This window comes from Typopeltis vanoorti, chromosome 8, assembly GCF_054136105.1.
Source record: "Typopeltis vanoorti isolate ZY-2024b chromosome 8, IOZ_Tvanoo_1.0, whole genome shotgun sequence".
Taxonomy (NCBI): Eukaryota; Metazoa; Arthropoda; class Arachnida; order Uropygi; family Thelyphonidae; genus Typopeltis; species Typopeltis vanoorti.
The window spans coordinates 24,285,207-24,308,815 of NC_143556.1; the positions used below are offsets into that span (position 1 = coordinate 24,285,207).

Here is a 23,609-nt window from a genome sequence, read left to right on the forward strand (position 1 = left end):
AAAAAAATAGTTTAGATAACTGAAGCAAAATGGGGGAAAAAAACAGTTGTCTCAAAAATGTGCATACTATGAAAATTTTCGAAGTCCTTACTATTTCTTGGGGTTTAAATTCGTATCAGTAATATTTTTTTATGTTTTTAGCTTGGAATATTTTTAATCTGCAGTAATCTATCGAGATGTCAGTTATTTTTTGGATTCATAACAATGTATATCGTTATTTCGTTTTTCTCTATTTACTCTCATGATTTTTTTTCTAAAAATTTATCGCCTGCCTTAATAGTAGCTCGAAGAGTATCATTTCTTTTTCCACTTTCTGCTGAAATGTCTACAGTTGCGTTCGATGCAGAAGTCTCAAATCTTTTCGATTGAAAAAAATATCCTAGTTATCGGATCAGAGGCATATATGAACGAAAATACGTATAAAAAAGGTCCGTAAACGTTAATTTTGTTCTTCATTATCACTCTTGTACTCTATACTTTGGCGTTAAGTCAACATAGTTTACAAAGTAAGGCTCAAATTTGTATCAAGTTATATTCACTATAAATATAAGAAGTACGGTAAGGGCTTGCCTGTTATTTTCATGCAGTAGGTAACTACTTGATATTCCTTCGTCATTTCCCCAAAGCCCGAGCTCTCAATGAAGACAAGGTACAGCACGTTTTTTTTTTTTTTTTTTTTTTTTTTTTACTGTTGGAGATATTCAGATCTAAAGACAAAACTAATCATTAATAACTAGGGCTTAATTCTGTTGTGAGTTACTCAACCATGTTAAAGAATAGGGATCCCGACTGTGATTGCAGCGGACAAAGTTGTACAATGTCAGAACTTTGTGTACCATTAGAACTACAATAAATGAAATAAAAATAAAAAAGAACATCAATAACACAGCTTGTCCTACATGTAATCTTTCTTCAAATTTCTTCATATTGGAATTATCTTCGTTGCATATTAATCGAAAGAAAATATACTGGTTATTAAACAACTTGTTTCAGAACTTTGAATCGAGAAATTAATTTTAGCTTTCATCCAGATGAACTGTAATAAAATCAGAACCTAAATTAAACTAAGTCTAGGAAATATTTCAAGAACATAATACTCTCTACTTATAATCTACATAATTTTTAAAGTCTTTACAGAGACAGTTTACCGGAGTTCATTCGATTTCCTTGATTAATACACTGAACTTAGTAATTTCAGCTTCGTCTAAATTTTTCATTTGTTTCGTCTGAACATTGTGAATTCAATCCTGTACAATTTCCCCTCTTGATTAAATTCGGCGCATGCACGGGAATAACTAGACTTTTCTATCTATCTCAGCATTTTGTTATCGATCTGTAAAATTTAAGAAATCTTTGTAGTAGTTTCATTCTTTCACTATATTAATTGACATTCAAATTCGTTGACGCAGAGCAGTTAGCCAGTATTTGAGTATTATTAACATCTAAGAGCAATTATTTTGGAATTTGAGCAAAAAAAAAAAAAAACTTAAAATTGAAATACCTATACAATACGCCAACGACAAACAACAGTTTCATTTGTTAAAGTACAAGATATACATCAGTTTAATAAACCTTTTCTAAGATTTGATGAAGCACAAATTGCATACATTTACGAAAGTCGAAGGTAAACTAGCTATTAATAATAGTAGGTACAAAAACGCTCGTGATGGAATTTAAATTTTGAATGATCTGGTAAGAAAAATGAAATTACATCGAGACCATTTAAATAAATCCACTTAATTTAAGAAAGATATGAATAGGAGTTACGTGTGTTATGTTGCAATGAAGCTAATCTGTATGGGGAAAAAAAATCTCCAGATGACAGAATAGACAAGTAGACGACTAAAAAATTAACAATGTGAAGATCATTAGTGCCACCCACTGAAGTAGAACGTAAGAGCTATAAAAATGCAGGGTAAAAAACTCTGTATCTAAAGATCGTGATTAATGTTTATTTTGTAAACATTAAACATCCATTTAGTAAACATGAATTTAATGTGCCGAGAGATACGGTGATAAATTGTCTAAAATATTTAACGTCATGTATTAACCACATGCGTCATGTGGAGCAAGTGGTTAATGTCGTGAGTTTTCAATTCGCATTTTTTTTTTTTTTTTTTGTGTGTGTGATTAATATTAATAGTTTGTAGTGTAGTTTATGGCATACGTTTGTTTATGAGTAATCGAAAGTATGTTAGGTTCTCTTCCGAGTAAACACATTAATCGCTTATAGTTCTTTCTCGGGTTTTAGGAATTTTGTACTACTTGTATTTGTGTCCTGCTAAGCCTAATTCAAAAGAACTTGGCAAATTTGAAATGGAATACTCATATCAATTATGTTAATTATTTTTGATCAGTTACTTTCTAGTGAGGTCTGGTAAATGTGACGAGCGTAATGAAGGCAAGAATCTAAAGGCTCACAGAGCATGTAGTCCAATCTTTTACAATTTGTAGAAAATTCCTTTAAACCAGCTAAAAATGGAATCACCGGGTGTAATCACATTTATTACAGCTCAATCAAATGTGAATAGTTTAATAGCGGTTGCAAGTCAACAATCCAGTATTCGGATATCCATTTGGAGGAGGAGGAGTGCGATCATAACTTGAGTACACAGGCTTGTCTCTTACTGGGATGCAGTAAAAAAACACATGAGGGTGAATGGTACTTAAAGAAGACAAAAAAGAGGTTGGCATCGGAGATTTCTCAGCATCTGTAATGGTAAAGGCATAAAGTAACAAGCGACGTCGAGAATCAAAGAATTTGATACACAAAATGTCGTGCTTGAGGATATTAATGAGGAGGTAATATCGAAAGTAATATCGAACAAGTGAAAGAAAGCCAAGAATTTTCACACCTATCCATACACTAACTCAGGTTTCCGCTCTTTATTCAAAGCGTATACCTTAGTCCAACTTAGAAATCACTTTTATCTGTACAGAGTTTAGTAGGTAGATGAAATGCGATCTGGAGAAGCTCGTAATTGAAATGGAGTCACCTCAATAGTATAGTACAGATGATGACAATAGATAGTGTATCTGCATCATCCAATAGTCTTCAAAAAAAGGTCTGCGTTAATTCCAGCTAAAAATAAGCTACTCGTTCTTACTACTATTGGATTAAGCGACACTCAACCTCATCCCATAGAATCAGGTCCGTGGAGTTAATCATGTATTAGTTTCCTTGAACTATATTACCAAACGTTTTACTACGGAGTGACAGCAGCGCTGAATAACGAGAAATGAATATACTATGATTCTTTTGGATTTTGCTAAGGTTTTTGGAAGATACATTATCTGTTGTCATCATCATCATCATCTGTACCACTATTGAGATGACTCCATTTCAATTACTGTATCTTCGCCAGTTCGCGATCCATCTACCTACTAAACTCTGCATGACAGAATTCCATATAGGAAATCATAAACTCAAAGGGATCGATATGCAAAACAGACTTATAGATTGGAGAATAGCTATCCGAAAGATATCAAAGAGTAATGTACGGATTTGCTGAAGCTAACAGAATGACGATGACTAATATGGTACTGCAGGGTTCTATCCTTATCCTATTTAACTTGAATATTAATAACATTGGGGATGGTGTGGAAGGAAACTTTCAATGATATGCGCATGCTGCAAAGTTCGGTGGATGATAAGGGACATTTCTGATAAGAATCGTCGCATGTCGACTTGATCAGACTGGGGATAAATATTAATGCATGTCAATTAAATATTCACAAAAAAAAATCACAGTATATACTCATGAGCCAAAATAACAGGCCACATTGTCATCATGTAGAATAATATCTGGTCTGAAACAATCTCCAGTTAAGAATTAGCGGTTAAGATGTGTTCAATGGGAATGAGAGGACGCAGTGGTATCGACGAGAACATTCTCCATACAAGTATACCGACACCACCTCCCTGTTTCCGCCAACTGTGCAGTCTGGTTGGCCGGAAATAGGTTGAGTGGTCATAACGTTTTGATTCATGAGTGTAAAGGGAGAAATTTTGGAGCGCATGGTAGGTGGAGAGAACTGAGGTCATCCCTGTAAGCTGAGTAAGGGTGTTGTCAGGAAGAGTGTAACGTCCAGGTTCTTTTCATGGCATGCGGCGAATGAATGGAATAAGTTTTCAGTGAATTTTCACAAGGAGAGATATGATTTCCAAGGAATTACTTTCAGGGGTCTTTCCTTGATGACTCCCCGATTTCCTAGAGGTACCTATATAAGAAGAATATTGCCCATTGAATACATACAGAAGTCTTTTAGATTAAGTGTAAAGTTATTTCATTTGAGTAGTAGAATTTTAGACATATTTCCTCGAATTTTAATAATTCTTTATTTTGATTTTTTATTTCTTTATTCTTGGTCGCAAAATTGAGTCCTGCGTCAGCTATACCGTAAGAAGTAGCCTCAACAAAAGACAATTCAGAATTAGAATTTATGCCTTAAAATAAGTTTTTTGTTCTGCTTACACTTGTTTTAATTATTCTAAATAGAATAATTGTATAGCTTAATGATTTTTAAGTAACACTAAACCTTTTATTATTATTAATTTTTAATACTATTATTTACAATATCCCTCCCCCCCCAAAGTCAGGCTCTGCGACAAGACGGTTCGGATCGCGCCTAAGGTCGCATTACGTAAAAAGACCGACTCCAAATAGATAGGATAAGGCACAATAGGAAGAAGAAGATTATTTACAATACACAGCACAAGGTGGTGCTATTGTATGCAATGGAAGAGTTAAAAGAAAATGAGATCAACGAGATATTGAATTATTTAGAAACAAATAAAGTTGTAGGATATGAGGAAAAATCACGAGGAAAAAAAGAAAAAGAAAAGGAGATGAGCAGTTACCCTTAACCTGGATGTTTCGCGATTCGAAACAGTGAAGTCGATAACACATTAAGGTAGTACGATCCCGATATTTAACGTACCGCAGACAATTTTCTAAGAAGGTGTGGAATATAGCTAAAATAAGTAGGGTTTTTTTTTTTATTATTATTTCAAGATCTCAACAGTAAACTGCAGAGTCTAAGATCATATTTGGTAAATGCAGATCAAACAAACCAAAACGACCGCCGTAGAGAAATTGAACAGAAAAAAAAATAATAATAAAATAAAAAAATGCAGGAATCGATCTCAATCATGAGTAATCTAGAGTTCAACATGGTTTTACAGTTTGGTCTTTTTAAAAGTTCTGATATTTTCATAAATGCAATTTAATTTTTTTTATGCACATCTTTGTGCATAAAAATATCATATTAATATATGATATTTTTATGCACAAATATCCTAGACAGTTATAATGAGCGCGTTCTTTATTTCATTGTAATGGCTTTGGAATTTCGAAGTTATACTTTTGTACAGCTTTATTGAAATTCAGAAACTGATTTTTGTTATTCATTTGCATCGGGATCGCCTGCGAAAGAAAAGGAATGTACTGGCGTAGAAATCTGTATTTCTTTGTAATTTTCCCCCTCATTTTCGCAGAATGCCATTCATGTATTGAACCTTGTCCACGGAATTATAATATATGCATCCATGTATAGATTAAACGAACTTAAAGGCAACTTAAAAATATTTTCAGAATCGTTAGTTCATAAAACTTTCACAAGATTTCATCTATAAGATAAATATAGTTGTGCATTCAACAGAAACTTTGAATTGTATGTGTGCAAAATAAGATCACGTAGATATTCAATTTGTATTAAAATCTCATAGCTTTTTCATAGATTCAAAAGTTTTTATATAGTCTACAGACGCTATACATGTTTCTAAATTGATTTAGAGTCTTTTCAATGATCTATTTCAGAAAAAAAAATTCATCTGTGCAGAATCGTTCAATTCTAAACCATTTTGATCCTCGACCTAAGAAACAGATAAGTTGTTGATTTGTAGAGTAGAGTTTATAACAGTTAGAAAACTAATTCTCTGATGTTCATTTCTTCAATAGAAACTTCTGAAGAAGCTGTTAGGCGAGTTTAATAGAGCTTTAAGAAACTGTATAGTTGAAGTAAATAAATCTTGTAAACAAACTTCCGCCTTTTGGTTGGATTAGTCATTGATGCCATCTTGTTTCATCTCTCTCTTTGTATCAGAAATGTTAGTACAAAATGGTCAGAATATATTTCTGTTCCTATGAAAACTTGTACTAGTGGTGCTTATTTTTCATTAATAATGATGTGATCAAAGAGCGTTCCTCTAGCACCTGATATATTTATTAATAGTTTTTATCCTAAATATAACAAAAAAAGTTAGTGGCTTTCAGCCTAAATAGAAGCAGCATGCAGTGTCAGCTGTTAGCCTTCTCATATTTTCCCATTACATCTGAAGTATATGAACTTGATACACAGGCCTTCATACCTTTATTAAAAGACGATCTCTCATGTCGAAATATTCTTTTTATTTGTAGTTCCCTATATTTTTTTATTCTCCACCTTTCTTCCGGAGCGTATATTAGTAAGAAAGGGTCTTTTTATTTGAATTCTAATACATAAGAGTGGCTCTTTCTTTTTGATGTTCGCTTTCGGTCTAATAACATGGTCGCTCCACGACAGTCTTCTAGTTAAGTCAATATCGCTATACTATTTATTATGGAATAATCTCAATGGCCTTAATTTCTTTTTAAATTCTATTAGCACATATCGACTAGCCTACTAATAGAAAACTCAAGTAATCTGAAGTAGATGCTAAATCAAAACAAACATTTTTTTTTCTCATCTTACTCCCTTTGATTCTAATCTATAGTGAAAATTTACGTTGTCTATATAATTTTTAAAATATCTATAGTTCCAGTCGGTAGTGATACGAGTATAGCTAAATATTAAAACACAAAAATGTTTATTATTTTATTATTATTAAAACATATCTCCTTCCATTGCATATAATGTAGAGCAGTGGTCGGCAACCTTTTTAATATGATAGGCGCAATACTGGGGGCGCTGCGTTTCCGACTCCTCCTGATTTAAATAATTAAACTTAAAATTAAGATTAGCACGAACGGTTTTGAAATGTCTTTCTATATTACTTTTTTTAGAAATAGCCACACTATTTATTGCATAATAAACAAATACATTTGCCATTATGATTGATAAAGCAAGGCGCTCGCATCTGATCTGGCAGATGCATGCTAATTGTTAACATGAATATTCTTTTTGTATTCATTTTTTATTTTTATTTTTTATTGTATTTTATATTCATTCATATGTGGCAAAAATATGTTGTAAAAGCAAGGTAAATAAAGTAATGCCAAAATTCGAAATCTCATTTTTCTTAAAAACAACTAATCATAGAATTTCTAAGCCTGAAATGAGAGAAAAAATGCCTGTCTCATGAGCCCTCCGTAATTTTCAAATTTTATATTGCGCTCTTCATATTAAAAAGGTTGCTGACCTCTGCAAGGTGTGCTTTACATTTATGGAAAATACTAAGGAAAGAGGTCTGGAGCTTGCTCCACTTTTACTACGAGTTGCCCATAAGGCACTACTTATGCTTGCATCAGCCGAAACTTTTAGTTTCTATATATTCGGCACGAAACTCTCGTAGTTTCTATATTCGGCTATGAAATAATGTTGGATTCAATATTCACTTAATTTGTACCATCATGTATTATATTTGCAGTGTTTTTTCTTTATGTTTTCTTGCATTTTAGCACATACTAGTAATGAATGTATCTCTCAGATATACTGCGATCTACGCTGCAAAATTACCGCTGCGAGCTCCAAAGCAGTTTACAATAATTTCTCTGAGGGCGCACTAAAAATTCACTGCGGGCGCCATGGCGCCCGCTGGTACTGCGTTGCCGACCTCTGATGTAGAGGATATGCATTGGATACACATAGTTAAAACAAGTTTGAAAGCCTACTTGCATGTGCATGTACTGCTAAAATCTGATGAAGCCAGGGATTTTGGGAGTGATAATGGTCAGGGAGTTGAAGTTTAGAGGACATATTACAAAAGTAGGCAAAATAGCAGAGATCACGTGGATATTGTAAATTTGCTGAGAAGTAGACACAAAGAAGTTATTGTCTGTATCTTGACTACTGTGCTCGGATTTGGTCGCAAGTGTTTTAAAGGATTAAGAAGTGGTGGAGAGGATTCAAAGGAGATTAAGAAGATGCTATCTGGAATGTTTCGTCTGAGGATAGCTGGAGGCTGCGAACTATAAAAATTGGTTGATAGAAACAACATAATCGGATACGATGGAAACATAAGTTGCTAAACGGATTCTACAGAATAGCAGTGGAAAAATTGGAGTAAGGGGGGGGAGGGAGTTAAACGAGTGGAATGGATTGCCAGAGGTAAGTGCTACGACTTCACTGTCAGCGAATGCGCTTTAAGGAGAGGTATGATAGGCACTGTGTAAATAATCATTAAGGTGTGCCTCCGGATCAAATCAAACAAAACTGCTCTTTACTTTACTCTGTTGGTAAAGTCATGTACGTAGTATTCTGTCAGAAAGAGCATATATTTTAAGGATTCGTTGTGGAATGCAATGACTAATAGCAGAGATCACTTGGATATTGAACTGAAAGTAAAATCAAGCTTAATAACATTTGATCAAACGGAATATATAATAATCGCCCTATTGTGCATATAAGGCTGTGTGTGTGAGAGAGAGAGAGAGAGAGAGAGAGAGTTTTACATTAGTAAAAACATGACACACTTCACTATTATCTGACAGAATACGTACATGGCTTTACCAACTGTACTATCTGATATTAATCGGGTAAACCATCCTGTTTATTTTCTACCGCTATAGGCCTATTACAGTCAAGTAAGTGGCTTTCCAAAATCTATTTGATATCACAATTACAATATGGTTAATCCTACAGTCTACTATGTCTAAAAATCGTGTCCCCCATTCTTGTTTATGCAACGATGTGTCTAAGATCATATAAGTAACAGTCTTGCTTGCAACTTTCTTTGCGTAAAGAGAGAATAGAATCCCGGGTATCTATCTCAAATGACGCGCAATGAAACTGCGATAATCACTTTAGCTCTACAAAGCAATCCTTAGAGGTCGTATAGGATGCTACATATTTTTCAGTGTCGCAAGGGGAATCTTTGATTAGCCAAATTCATGAATGACTAAGTCGTGCATTTTTGTTACTGAAGTCGCTCATTACGATGATAGCTGGACTATCGTGACGCATTCTAACGCAACAGAGACGTGTTGTTCTTGCCAACAGCAACCTTATTATATTCGGTTAGGAAGTGCTGGTATTCGATTTTTTGGGCAGATAAGTCACTTTCTTCATCAAATTAAAGGAAATTCCGTTTACTGTTATGCTAACTGTTCACCTCAGAGAGAGAGAGAGAGAGAGAGAGAGAGAGAGAGAGAGAGAGAAAGCACAGACTGCATGATTCAATAATTCCTGTTATGAGTTATAGGCTGTTGCAATATTCTTACGATTTCAACATTGCATTCTGGCATCACCATCTTCTTGCCACAGTTTGGCGTAATCATTTTTTCTAGGATCTCAACCGGAACAGGAAGCTGGAGTAATATCAATACCGAGAGAAACACAACGGATATTGCTGAAAATCGACTCGTTTGCGTTTGTTAAATGCTGAGGAAGTCATAACCAAAATCCGCGTAAAGAAAAGAGAACGGGAGAAAATAAGACAGTGCTTCCCCCCCTTTTTTCCCCTCTGATGGCGATTCCCTCCCCCGACAATCAAGTCCACCTAAAAATTAAGTTTACTAAACGAATTGATCAAATAAAATAATAATGAAAATTATTAAACGACACCGAGTTTTAAAACCGATTAGTAAAACAATCAACTAAATAAAATAAAAATTCCCCTTCAAAAACGAGCGCAGCTGTTTCATTGGACAGGTGAGTGTCCTAGGCCGTAATGGCCGCTTCTTCCCTATCCTGCACACTCACACTTAACAAGGAATGGCTCTCGCGCAAGGTACACTACAGTAAAACATTCCTAGTGTAGGTGTCTCGAGCCTCAGAAACCCCCTGTACGCCGCCCCTCACATCGCAGTAAATGAACGTCCCACTCGCTCGTTTAGGATCATTCTTTAGAGCAGAAACGCAGTACGGTGTGTAGGCTAATAGCGTGAGCATGTTGATCTCAAGAGCTATGTTTCGTTCACGAGGTATTTGACCTCCCTGCTATGTGTAGCCTCACGTTAAACAACAGCGGAAGTCATGACCTTGGCTCACATTCCGCACGACGTTATTACTCCAACTACTACATTGGTAGAGCCGCTACATAACTTTCTTTTTTCCATACATCTTGATTACCCGATAAAGGCGCTTAAATAACGCTAATCCTCACAAGTATTTTCAACTTTTAAATGTTCACGGCTGAAGGAAACAAAGTTTCTTTGCTTGGAATGTTCGAAGGTAGTCATGACAACCCAATAATGCTTTTCGCAAATCTAATACTTCAATATTTTTGGTCAGCTGATAAAAATATATAATGTTTTTATCAGCTGACTGCATGTGTGAATACAATTCTTTCGCTAATATAATATTAATGGCATTTTTGTATTGATTTCCATGATAAAATCGACCATATAGGAGTGCTTGAGCTATTTTACTAAATTTAGGATAAAATGAAAAGCCAAAGGGCTAGTTTTCTGGCAACTTAATAGATATTAAAGGGATAAAATTTAGGATATTTATTTTATATGTTGTAAAATTTAAAATACAGTACCATTGCAACATAAGTTGCAGCGTCATGTTACAAATTAACAAAAACATGTATAATTAAGCTCTTTCAATTCATAATGTACGTAGAAACTATTCAAATCATCCATTTTCTTTTAATCATTTACTATTTCGTTATGGATGCAACATTAAAATAGACGGCAGTCTGTTTTCGTCTCTTACTTGATGTTACTAACATTTTCAGAATGGCAGCAAGGACATGTGCGGTAACAGTATGACTTGGATGCCGCTAGGTATTGCATTGCTTCATTATGAGTTGCGTTGATACTTTGTATCTAGCTTCTGTTTGCATGCAAATACGGTAAAGCAAATGCTGGAAACTTAATGCAACATCCAGCATTGTGGATGGGTTAAGAATTCAATAATCATGGATATCTGGCTAGAAATGATAGTAGTTTTTTGAGCCTCTTCTCTAATGAGCCAAATGCTGATCTCAAAAGTGGGCGAGGAAAATCGTGAGTCATTTGAAAAAAAGAAAGAAAGAAAAAATCGCTTGTCAGCAGTACCAAGTTTTGCATAACTGCTGTATAACTTTAGTGATTGAACGAGAACTGATGCATTCATACTGATCTAGCTTTTGATGGATTGCTTATTGTTCAGTTCTGCAATTTTCGAAAGAGGTGATGTGAAACAAAGTTTGAAGTTGTGATTTAATCTTCGTAAAACAATTTCAAACCCCCTTGAAACATTACAACCCATCAAAAGGGCAAAAAATTCCATTAAAGCCACCTCCAAAATCTAGAAAAACAATCGTCATGTGAACCTATCGTGCAATGGACAAGGTTAGATAACGCAGAAACAGTTCGTATTTGAAAAAGTTCAAACACGAACTGTTTCAAGCCACTTCAGGCCTCTACCAAGCAGAAAGTAGTCTGCTTGGTAGAGGCCTGAAGTGACTTGCAACAGTTTCCCACAAACATCTATTCCCAAGGCGGTGGGATGCAAAAACCTACGACCTACTGGATAAACAGGAAAAGCGTTAATCCAATGGGTCAACTAGGCTTACAAATGTTCAGTGTGTATCACGAATTCGTTCCTGCAGGTCAAAGTACAAACCTAACAATCGTTTTTCTAGGGGACGACGTTCGATGAAAAATAACTAGAAAAATGAACAAATGCAAAACCACCAAGATGAAGATGTAACTCAACTCTCTTGAAAAATGAGCTGGATAGCACTTCCTATACATTATCTCTTAGGGAATTTTTCATCTCCCAATTAAATGTTAATATTGATGCGCAGCTATTACGAAAGCAGTTTATTCTTCACTAATCTTCTAATCTTATACAGCATGACGGACACTAGATAAATGGATAATGAAACACAATGCACTGAAATGTCGGGAGTTACAAACAGCAAAAAATGTGGGATTTAATATCCCCTTAATTTTAGTAATGTTTTCATTGCCGAAATGAAGCTTATTAGCTCTTTATACTTAAGTAACTTAATGGTTGCACCTACTTGGACAACTCGTTCGCAGAGTATATAAGTTCTTTTCGCTATACACTTTGGTATTAGGTCTAGCCACTCACTGATGAGGCCTCAAAAAAGGCTGAAACCGGTCTGGGTGGTGACCTCCCTCCATAATGTAATAACAGCATACACTTCCTAGGAAATGTGTTTTTACATTATGGAAAACACCTAAGAGTAGCGATCTGAACTTTACTCACCTTTGCAACGAGTTGCCCGAGATTGTACCACGTACTAGGATCACTTGCATTGGCTAACGCTAGTGTTCGCCGATACTTTATACTTTATAGTTTACTATATTCGGCAAGAAACTCTGATTCCTATCTTTGAGTTTCTTATTCGGTTTTAAAACTATGTGGGATTTAATTTACTATATTCGGCAAGAAACTCTCTGATTCCTATCTTTGAGTTTCTTATTCGGTTTTAAAACTATGTGGGATTTAATATCCCCTTAATTTTAGCAAAATATCGTTTATTGCTACAACTTGTTGCGTGGAAAAAAAAAAAAAAAACATAAAATAAATAATTAAATGTCCGTTTATAGGATAAAATCTTCTTCCTGCCCTTAATTTATAATAAATATGCGTGTATCTAACAATAGGAATAGAGCTTAAAAAAAAAAAAAAAACGGAGGGGATAAGTTTTTTTTTTTTACTATTTACCTGACATGTAATGAGTTGTAATATATGACATCTCAGTATCGAAACATATGGATCATGAGCGTCATATCGAACTAAGAACGCTGTCAAGAAAACAGAGAGCGAAATTAAAGGTTTGATTTTGTTTGGTTGCAAACATGACTGAGTAGTCAAATTACTGTTTAAAAACATCACAGTGCAATGAAAAACTTTTTTTAAATAAAATAAAAAATAACGTTCCATGTTTGAATAAACTTTATTCAAATACGGAATATTATCACAAGACGATCTTCGTGTGTGAATTATAAAGTAAAAACAAACATAACTATTTTATAGTATCATATTCACGAAAATCCATTACATTATCAGAATAAACAGCATGCATGCAACAGTAGAATTCGACAGTCTGAATGATAGATGTTCGCAATATATCTGAGGCCACGAATTCTGTGAATTGAGGCCGACATTTGCGTGTGTTCTCGAACTTATTTGTTTGTTTTGAAGAATAAAAAAAAAAAAAAAAACAGGTGCAATGAACTGAACAAAAACAAACAAAAAAAAAAAAAAAAGGGAACTTCCAAAACTACTTGCAAAATGTCCACAGAAATTTAATATGTTACAAAACCTAATTTAGTGCAAGTTTCTTTCCCGGACAACTGCCTCGCAAAAACCACCGATCACGGACAGCGGTAAAACAGCCAGATGAACAGTGCTAATGAACGATGTTATAAACATGGTTGACCATCTCTGGACACGCGCACAATCTTAGCGCATTATAGTTCAGCTCTTCAAGCGGTCCAATTCTATTATTATAATAAATGAAAAATTATTATAATAAATTTTTATAATAGTTTTATTATTATTATTTTAATTGACTGATGTATTTAATTTTAAGATCCATTAGAGAAGTGCATTTTATGTTTCTCCAGCCTTTCCTCCACCTATTTCTATTTGTTTCCAAAACAGGCTAACAAAATGTTTTCCAGTTGTGTAACCAGAAATTGCTCCACAAGTTAAATCGCAATGAGAACAATGCGGTTTAGCTCCATAAGCTAAACCGCATTGTTCTCATTGTAGTCATTGGGTATGACAGTGAAAAAATAAAATAAAACAGATTCTATATTTTGCCCCTAGCAAATATGCAGTACTACTTATATTGCTTTCGGTAGGTGATATCCAAGTGTATTTTTGACTTTTCCTGTACTTACCCGTATGTATTACTCTTTTTTTCATCAAAGAAAGGATAACACAGGCTATCAACATTCCAACAACATCAAGAAAATCAATAATAATATTCACAGTTCGGAAATGGGCTAAGAAATCCTGTATTAGGTTTCTTTGAACACATTTCTTTCTTTGGTTGTTAATAACCATAATACCATAACTGAAGTGCCCAAAAGAAAACGTTTCTAGATGCGCAGAAACTATATTTTTGTTGCAGCATCCGATTAAGAAATCATCAGCATATCCAACACACACACACACACACACAGAGAGAGAGAGAGAGTTTTTCGGTTCTGGCCCGGCGATAGAAACTGTTAATATGACCTCGCAAAAAATAATAAAATAGAATAAAATAATAAATGAAAGACAGGGTAAATACATTTTTATGATATAAAGGTACAAAGGTATGTGTATAATGAACAGTTCATGAATAAAAGCTTGCATAGCAGAATGTGAGATACATTCTCGAGCTGCTTTGAAAATCAAATCTCCCAAACGGCCAAATAAAACCCTAAGGGCGTGTAGTGGTGTAGTGCAATACATTTAATTTTTTAAGCTAAATTCTCATAACTGAGTTATAAGGAAATGGTCGATCAACAAAAGCCGTACTCTTTCATTCTACTAATCAAGATATACCCTCCCCTTCGAACCACAAACTTTTTTTTTTCTTCTGATCAGTACATCTCAATTTGCGAAAATCAATTGCCGTAGGCAAGGGTACAAATACACGTCTAAAAGTTCGGCCTTTATATACTGCCGAAACTCCTTACTGTATAAAAATTATACAACTCTGGTTCCTTTAACACTGTTTTGGAACCAGAACCTGTATACAGTGTAATGTACTGTATATTAAGTAACAACAATTTTAACATGAATTACTCATTTTAAATTCCTTCCGCTATACTTATTAGCATAACATGATTGAATACTGCACAGTACGATTACTTTTCATTTATTTTCAATTTGATAGAACCCCCAATTTATATTTTATAAATTCTAAAACATCATCATCAGTAAAGCTTCTGTTATTATGGATACGCAAGCGACTTCATTTTGTTATTGATAAAACACGAAAATGTCACTTATTACAAATTTAGAAATAAAACTTTTGATGCAATTTTTTTCTTACTTCGTAGACGGAAGATAACAGTTATCGGGAACTGTTTAAGTAATTAGCTGTCAACTTTTATTTACTAATTACAGGCTTAAAACTAAAAATTTAAATAAAAACATAATAGAAAAAAATAATAAAAACAAATCAAAATTGTATGAAAAAGTTTTTTTTTTTTTTTTTGTCGAAATTTCAACTATCAAACCAATGGCGTACAAAAGCGATCAACTATCGTTTGGTAAATCACTGTTATAAACATTTTAAAGTTTTGCTCGGAAATTAAATGAAAACATATTTCGAAATACTGGTATTAGATTTTTACTAAATGAAGGGTTAATAGTGCTAACAGAAAGAATTTCGCTCGAGGTTGTTCTTCAAAAAAATGCTATAGTTAAATTTAATATAAAGCAGAATAAATTTTAATTTTAACACTATATTTAATAGCAGATCACTTATCCGCACTGCATCACCTCCAGGTATTACGTAATTTAAGCAGAAACGGTGTCAGTGAACAACCTAAATTCCCATTAAGCAACTACATCGAGTTCAAATGTCAATTACATACAAAATTATATACATCTACTGATACGGTATAGAAGGGCAAACATTACCATTTAGGTTACTAACAATTTAATTATTTTTTCCAATAAAGTTCAGATTACTTGACTAATTACAATGTTTTGAAATATACAGGATTCAAACATTAGGCTTACGGAGTAAAATTTTAAAAATAGTTACCTATTATCGAATGCACCTTGAAACTGTACAAATCATGAAACAGGAAGGTAACCAAACTGTTCAACATAAAAGACAGCGGGCAATAACCAATGTGCCTATGCAGTACAGTGGAGCTTCAACGAAGGCAACGAACACATTTCTGCCGCTTACCTCGATAAGAATCACTACGGTATTTTCTTGTCTAAGCACTTGCTAATAGCATGTGCGATCACTGCTCATCAAAGAGCTAAAGTACTCTTCCCAACGTACATCCGTTTTGAATTACGTCCTGCCGATCACTTCAAGCAGAGATCGTAGCTAGGCATTCACACTCACGCTTCGCAGCACCTTCCTACACTTCGTTTATTATCCTTTTTTATGGTAAACAACGAACCATATATGGAGAATGATATCAACTACAAACTTGCGCGAACTGCCATCTAGTGCTAATCTGGTGCACTACGTCAAACTGCCGTATTTACAACTGTACGTGTAAAAAATAAGTGTCATCTATTTAATTACAAAAACGGAAGATTTTAACTCTTTTTCATTCTTATAGGAATAGCAGAGAGATAAAATATATATACATATGTGTGTATCATATCAATTAATTATTAATTGAGATTAAGAAGACAGTTTTACTTAGGAACTAAAAAGAGTAAACAGTATAATATAATTGACATAAAAAGCATCAACAACAAAAAATCCAATAAATGAATAACTCTCTAAGTGGATTTCTACAGGAAGTTACCAGTTACAAAGATAATTATGATTCATTCATGGCAGTGCGGTATTTACGAGCAGGCGACAGAAGCAGTGCTTATGGTGCTACTTATGAAAGGTGAAAAATATTTGTTTCTTTCAAAGTAATTTTTAAATGTCTAATGTATAAACATTTAGCATAACAATATTAGATAGATATTAAATTTAATATAATTATTAATCGCTAAAATAGAAAATTATAATGAATATTATGTGTTGAATCATCATATTTATAAATGAGAAAACTGTACATCAAAAATAATGCCTATGGGTACCAAAAGCAAACATTCAGTGAAACATTTTTATATGTAAACAAAATCTAAACGATATTTTATGACTGAACGATGTTTTGAATCAATGTTGAGTCTTTGGACCTCCTTGGAAGTGTTACTTTAATAATAATAATAATAATAATAATAATAATAATAATAATTTAGTCATTTACTTCAACAAGAAAAGCTGTTATAATTAAATTATTTAATTTTAAATTATATCATGCATTTGAGTGATATAATTCCACACAGCACATAAAGTTTTGCCATTAAAATACTCTAATAATTTATTTATATACAGTATTTGTAATTTCGAAATCTTGAGGTAATGATGACGGGGAAACTAAAATTTGGGAGCTGCGTGTCTAGAATTGTGACAGTGGCGTGGAGGACATTGACATATAGAAGTAAAGAGATTATGATTTATTTGTAAAGCCTTGATCAAAAATTCATGTGAATTGCTGTTCACATATATGGTTATCTCAATTTCAAGTGGAGGAGTATCTAGGGGCGGGGAAGATCCGGAGAAGAGTTAGGTGATGTGGATTCTCTGCAGTGTTGGGTATGTGGACATATCGTGGAAATGAAACAAGCGAAGGTTGATTGGCTGATTTGAATAATACATAATAATATTATTATGTATTATTTATATGTGTTAATTGCGTGTATTTTAATTGCTGGTTGCCTGTTTTGTCGATTAAAAACGCGACTTTCCAGTAGGGAAAATTTCTTATCAGATCGGCTAACTCACCTTCATTTGAAAAGCCCTGATTAAGGTTATTCTCGTCCGACGGGATTGTAACCAAGGTCTTTCTAACCAAACAGCATTGTCGAAACTGACTGAGCTACGAAGGCTCCACAGGCAGAGGATGGTGGAGGGATTGAGATTTAAGACGATGTGAGGTTGTCACCAGATTGCTGTGGAAGAAATTTTTCATTGAGTAATCAGAGACAGCGGGTGGGTGGGAAACAGGTGATTTGCATGAAAAGTGGCTGGCCAGTGGAATGCATTGTATGAGAATGTAGTGAGTGGCAAAGAAGTGAGGGTTTTGCAAGTTTTGTGTGCGACTATGAAGTCGCAGTGATTTTCATGAAGTTAGTGACTCTATGGAACCTATGACGGCATGGATATCTAATAATAATCATTAACTTGGAGGTAATGTGGTGATTCAGTTTTCTTCAGCACGTTTTTTATTTTTATTTTAGTGATTTCAAAAATTTTCAAATACATTAATTTTCCGTGTTTTTAATCTGCAAAAAATCAAAATTTTATAAGAAAATGTTTTTCTTATAAAATTTTACCAAACGAGCATAAGCAAGTCCGAAAACGCAACAAATTGAGGGTCCAAGAGGGAATTAAATCGCGTTACTAAGGCAACAAGTTGTTATTATTATTATCAAAAACATCTTTCCCTCAACACAGGCAATAAAAATTAGTGAACCAGAGTTTCATTCCACGAAGTACACCCTCGATTATTACATTTCTGCCGCCGTTTAAAAGCGGCAGTAGAAATTTAATAAAAAACGGCAGATATTTTCCTCCTTAGCTTAGTCAGGTTGGACGAAGCCCTTTAGTTGGAACGACCTGAGTTCTAATCCCGTCTAGGACGCAAAGAACCTTTATCGGGGCTTGTCAACTGAAAGTGAATTAACCGGTCTCATACGGTGGTGGCAGGTTTTTCCTCTTGTTCACTTGAGTTTTTCATCCCGCAATACAGGAAAACCGGCCAGAAGAACACACGCAATTTAAACACATAATATACGATCTCCATAGCCTTAGATGCTTCAATCGTAAATCTCGAACAACCAACCAGTCACCGTGTATAGAGTTTTTGTAGTATAAGTCTGCTGCCGCCAGATCTAAATTCTCCCTAAATTTATAAATTCTTCTAAATTTTCATTCTACAATGAAAACGGACTGTAGCGATTCGTTGCTTCGAATTGCTCCAGAATCCAGTTTTTGGATTCTGGAGCAATTCGAACCTTATGGTCAAATCAACCTTAACCATTACTGATAATGATTATCACGTTCAAAGTCGTTAAGCTCTGTTCCGCCATGTTCTGACGCTTCCCTTATACACATATCTTCCTATGCATTATTTACATAGCATCTTTTTTCCATGTTCTTTGAATCGCGCGCGTGTTTTGTGTGTGTGTGTGTGTGTGTGTGTGTGTGTGTGTGTGTGTGTGTGTGTGTGTGTGTGTGTGTGTGTGTGTGTGTGTGTGTGTGTGTGTGTGTGTGTGTGTGTGTGTGTGTGTTAAATTGTTTCTATGCTTAGCCAACATGGTATAAACACTACTATTATGTTGGCAAACGTTTATAGTGTTAAAACACTTTAAACATTGAAGGCCTGAAGCGACTTGAAAAAGTTCTATCTTTGGTCTCTAGAGTAGGATTTCTAGATTGTATAAAACTAAATCAAAAATACAAAAAAAAAAAAAAAATCACAGCCCACTCACGATACTAATGTACTCGTACTATAGGCATATAATCTTCCGTGAGCGAAAACCACAAAAAGAACAATATAAAAAATATAAATTTATAAAAATTTGTTTTTTAATTTATTTATTTTTTTATGTAATGTTTATTTATTACTATCATCATCATCATCATCATCATCAAATTCCTGACATTTATCCTCAAGGGATGTACAGGATATGATAATCCTACATGAAAAATTAACATCATTACTAACTTCTTATCTACAATTTTCCTCCAAATCAATCTATTACCTGTCAAGGCTTCACCATCTTCAGATCTTATATTTCTATCTTCTCAGGCACTTTTTACCGTATCAGTCCACCTATATCTTGGTCGACCTCTGGGTCTTTTTCCTGCCAACCTGACAGAGAACACTTGTTTTGCTAATCTTCCTTCTCCCATTCTGTTTAAGTGATCATACCACCTGAGATATTTAGTGTTAAAATAGTATGGTTACTCCTTCTTCTCCTTGATCTGAATACAACATTTTGAATTTACTGCCCAGAAAGATCTCACCAGTTTTTGCCTTTTTTGTTTCGGCCACCTCTATTATGTCGATCTGGTACTTATCCAATTCCTCAGCTAGCTCCATTTCTTTACCATTCTGGTTTCTTATGTTGATAGTACCGATCTTTAACTCTGTTGATGTTGAGTTGGGGTTTGTTTTCAGATTTGTTCCAGTAGCTGACTTTTCGCTGTTCGCCCTGGTTCCCTGGCGAAAACAACGGGGGGCTTGTTTAACCGGGCGACGCCCCAGCCGGCATGAAATTTTGTGATGTTGTACCATCATTTTTTATTTTGGTTTAACCAATAAGAATACAATTTGGTCGGCTTAATCCCAAATTGCCAGCCCATCCTCGTTCGTTCAGTATCAAAGTAGATACCCAACAGGGTGCACCACGAGAAGGTGAGGATTGGACATTAGGTCAGAAGCCCTGGTCGGTTCTCCGCATTCCTTTAAAGGCAATGTGAAGGTCTCCTCTCAGTTATACAGGTTTGACCCTTAAGCACCCAAATTTATTATTATTGTTGTTTATCTATTAATTTAAATTTATATTTTTAAAAAAATATAAATAGAGGCTTTATCTAGAGGACGAAGCCTCTATTCACATCCCCCCATCCCAAAATCACTTCCTGGTGGCTCAAGCAAAGCTTTAAATTGGTTCAAACTGAATTAAGGTCCCCTTCACTGATTCATCTCTCTCTCTCTCTCTCTCTCTCTCTCTCTCTCTCTCTCATAGAAGCACTCAGTATGCAGGTTTCTAGTAGTCAAAACCATTTACAACAGAAAAACTATAATCTATTTATAACTGGCATTTGCTGACTTCGGTAAGCTATCTATGTTTGATCAGTTTCAATCTAGTGAAGTGACTTGTGTGGATGTGTGATGATTCTACAGAAGTGGAACTTGTAAACAAGATCTCATTTCAACGTAGTGCTTCAGTTGTTTGCAATGGCCACTTAAAGCACAGTTTGCTAATAACTGCGTTTCGTGATGTTTGAAAATCAGTAGCAACGTGTGAATTAAGTTGTGTATTAAAATCGGTGGGAAGGTAAATGAAACACTTGAATTAACTAAAATAACATCTGGCGATGATGTAATGAGACGTGCAAGAGTTTTTAATTTTTTTATTTTTTTAATAGTCTGCCGTTGTAAAGAAGAATGATGGATGCTCTAAATACAACTAATGCGTATCCAGCACGGTTTTCGGTTGCTTTAAATGAAATCAGTGGACGAAGTGTGTGATTTAGAACAAGAAGAGAAACGATTGAGATAATCATATAAAAGGTGAGCTTTATAATCGTATTCTTGTAATAGCAATCATTCATTATTCAACAAGTATACTGTAGATATAATTTTGTTTTTTGCATTATGCTATTAAATATGCTACCAGAAACTAAAATTGAAATGATTCGACAATTTTTTTGTAAAGACTTGAATAATTTCCATCAAACCCGATAAAGTGATTAGTTAATATCATTTCGAAGTATTTTACCTGTGCAAAAGTCGCCGGTTAAAATTAAAATCGAAGTCATGTGACATTTTAACAGAGATAGTCCATTTTAAATTTTATTACTTCCACTTACCCGGATAGTAGTTATTGCGTTGCATCGTTTGAAAAATCTGAAATCTGGTTCGAAAAGAACCTGCAAAAGGTCCTTTTTGAACCTTTTCTTATCTTACGAAGTCATGGAAAAAATAAAAATAAAACAAAACCATTAGCTCACCAAGTTATCTATAGGTTTATGGCCTACATTAGCAGCGAGTGGGAGTCGCATTAAAAAAAAAAAAAAAAAAAAAAAAAAAAAAAAAAAAAAAAACATACATTGGGCGAATTGAAATATTACCGTGACTCAACTCTACATTCTGATCAAATATGTCACTAGATGATGAAACCACCATGCCTCTTATTATAGATATACATCCGGCAATTCCAACAATCTGAAAATAAGTGCATTACAAGCAAAAAAGGAAAGAAATGAAATCGTTTGCTGACTTCATTTGCTTCCTTGCTACCTCTCCATAATAATAATTCTGCTTTTAAAGTATAATATTTTTCTGAAAAAGAGAACCAAAAGGTTTCACTTCGGCGATACAAAATTATTCAAATTATATTAAATTATATTAATTCAAATCAAAATAATTATTCAAAATAATTTGAATAATTTTGTATCGCTGAAGTGAATCCTTTTGGCTCTCTTTTTTAGTAATTCTTGGTGCCTTCTGTAATGTGACACCTTTTTTTAGCAACTCGTATCGTAAAATATAAGTTCTGTATCACTTCATCCTGAGTATTCTTTGTCTAGCTCCCACTGACGAGACCTCAAAAAAGGTCGAAACCGGTCTGGATAGTGATCTCCCCCCCCCCCATAATGTATAACATCATACATCTCCTAGGAGATGTGTTTTACATTACGGAAAAATACTAAGGACCGTGATCGAAGCTTAATCCACCTTTACTATAAGATGCCCTGTCATGAAAGGTTTGCTTACGCTTGTATCCGCCGAAACTTTTATAGTCTCTATATTCGGTATGAACCTCTTGTAGTTTCTATATTCGGCTATGAAATAATGTTGGATTCAATATCCACTTAATTTGAATAATAATATAATACTTTTCGGTTTCACAGCTTTAGTCTCTGCGTTGTTCATACTCCATTACTGCTATGGAGAGGTTCGACGCAAGTCTCAGAGGCCACAAGTAGTTAAGCATTGCCTTTGCAGCTAACAGACTGGTGGATTTGCATTCTGCTGATAAAATCTTGACTTGGCTTGAATTTAAAAAAAAAAAAAAATGTATGTGATTTCCACCTACGAAAGGTGCAACCCTATAGTATATTAGCATCGCGAGTGGCCAGGATTTTTTCTACATTTATTAATTATATATAAAATATTCTTATTTTTTTTGTACACAACCAAAAAATTTTTTCTACTACAGAATAAACAAACCAATTTTCTGAAACTCTGCACGCATAACGAGAATAAATGCAACTTGTTTAAGGAACTGGCATATGGAATATTACATTATACATTGTAAAAAGTAGTATTTTTTCACATAAATGTATTTTGAATGTTTATCTTGTTGACGACTATTACGCGAGTCTCATGGGCTTCTTTTTCTTTCTTTTTTTTTTAAAAGATAAGAAAAAGCTCTCGAACCATAATATTTATTTCTTCTTCAGAAAGACTGAAAATTTAAGTTACGAAACTACCAGAGAAGAATTTGAAGAAGAATAGAAATATGACATTAAGAAGAATATGAACAAACTTACCCATAAAACAAAACCTGTACGACAAATTAATAAAAACAAAATAATAATAATAATAATAATAAAAACTGGAGATGTCACAGGTGCATAGCAAAAGCCGAAGACCGGAAGAAGGAAAAGAAACTCAAGGACATTTTTTTGCTACATTATTAAAACAGCCAAAAGAAGTCGATAAGGAAATTCATTACGAAGCAGAAGTTTCTTGGCTCTGCCCATGAGGCACACAAGTTTCTGACACGACCACATCGGTTATCTCCAGCACTGTCAACCGTTCGTGAAACGCATAACTCCGAACTGAATCCTCACACGAATTGGATTGGTTCTGGATTCATTGGATAGATACACCGAAATATCAAAACATGGAGGACAGAATATTCTTACGATTTACATGATAGACTTTTCTATACTACCAAAAAGTTGAATCTGGTAAACAACATCGAGAAGGAAAAATCTTCAATTTTTGTTT

At 34.2% G+C, this 23,609-nt stretch overlaps 1 protein-coding gene across 1 annotated transcript in view; it reads right to left on the reverse strand.

The window, feature by feature from the left end:
* The window catches only part of LOC150103852 (transforming growth factor beta receptor type 3-like), a 315,988-nt gene extending 300,020 nt beyond the window's left edge, over positions 1 to 15,968 (reverse strand). Inside the window, exon 1 of the mRNA XM_090397076.1 lies at positions 15,878 to 15,968. The gene's annotated coding sequence lies outside the window, so the exon portion shown is untranslated. The remainder of the gene's footprint in view (positions 1 to 15,877) is intronic.
* Between the last annotated feature and the right edge of the window lie 7,641 nt (positions 15,969 to 23,609).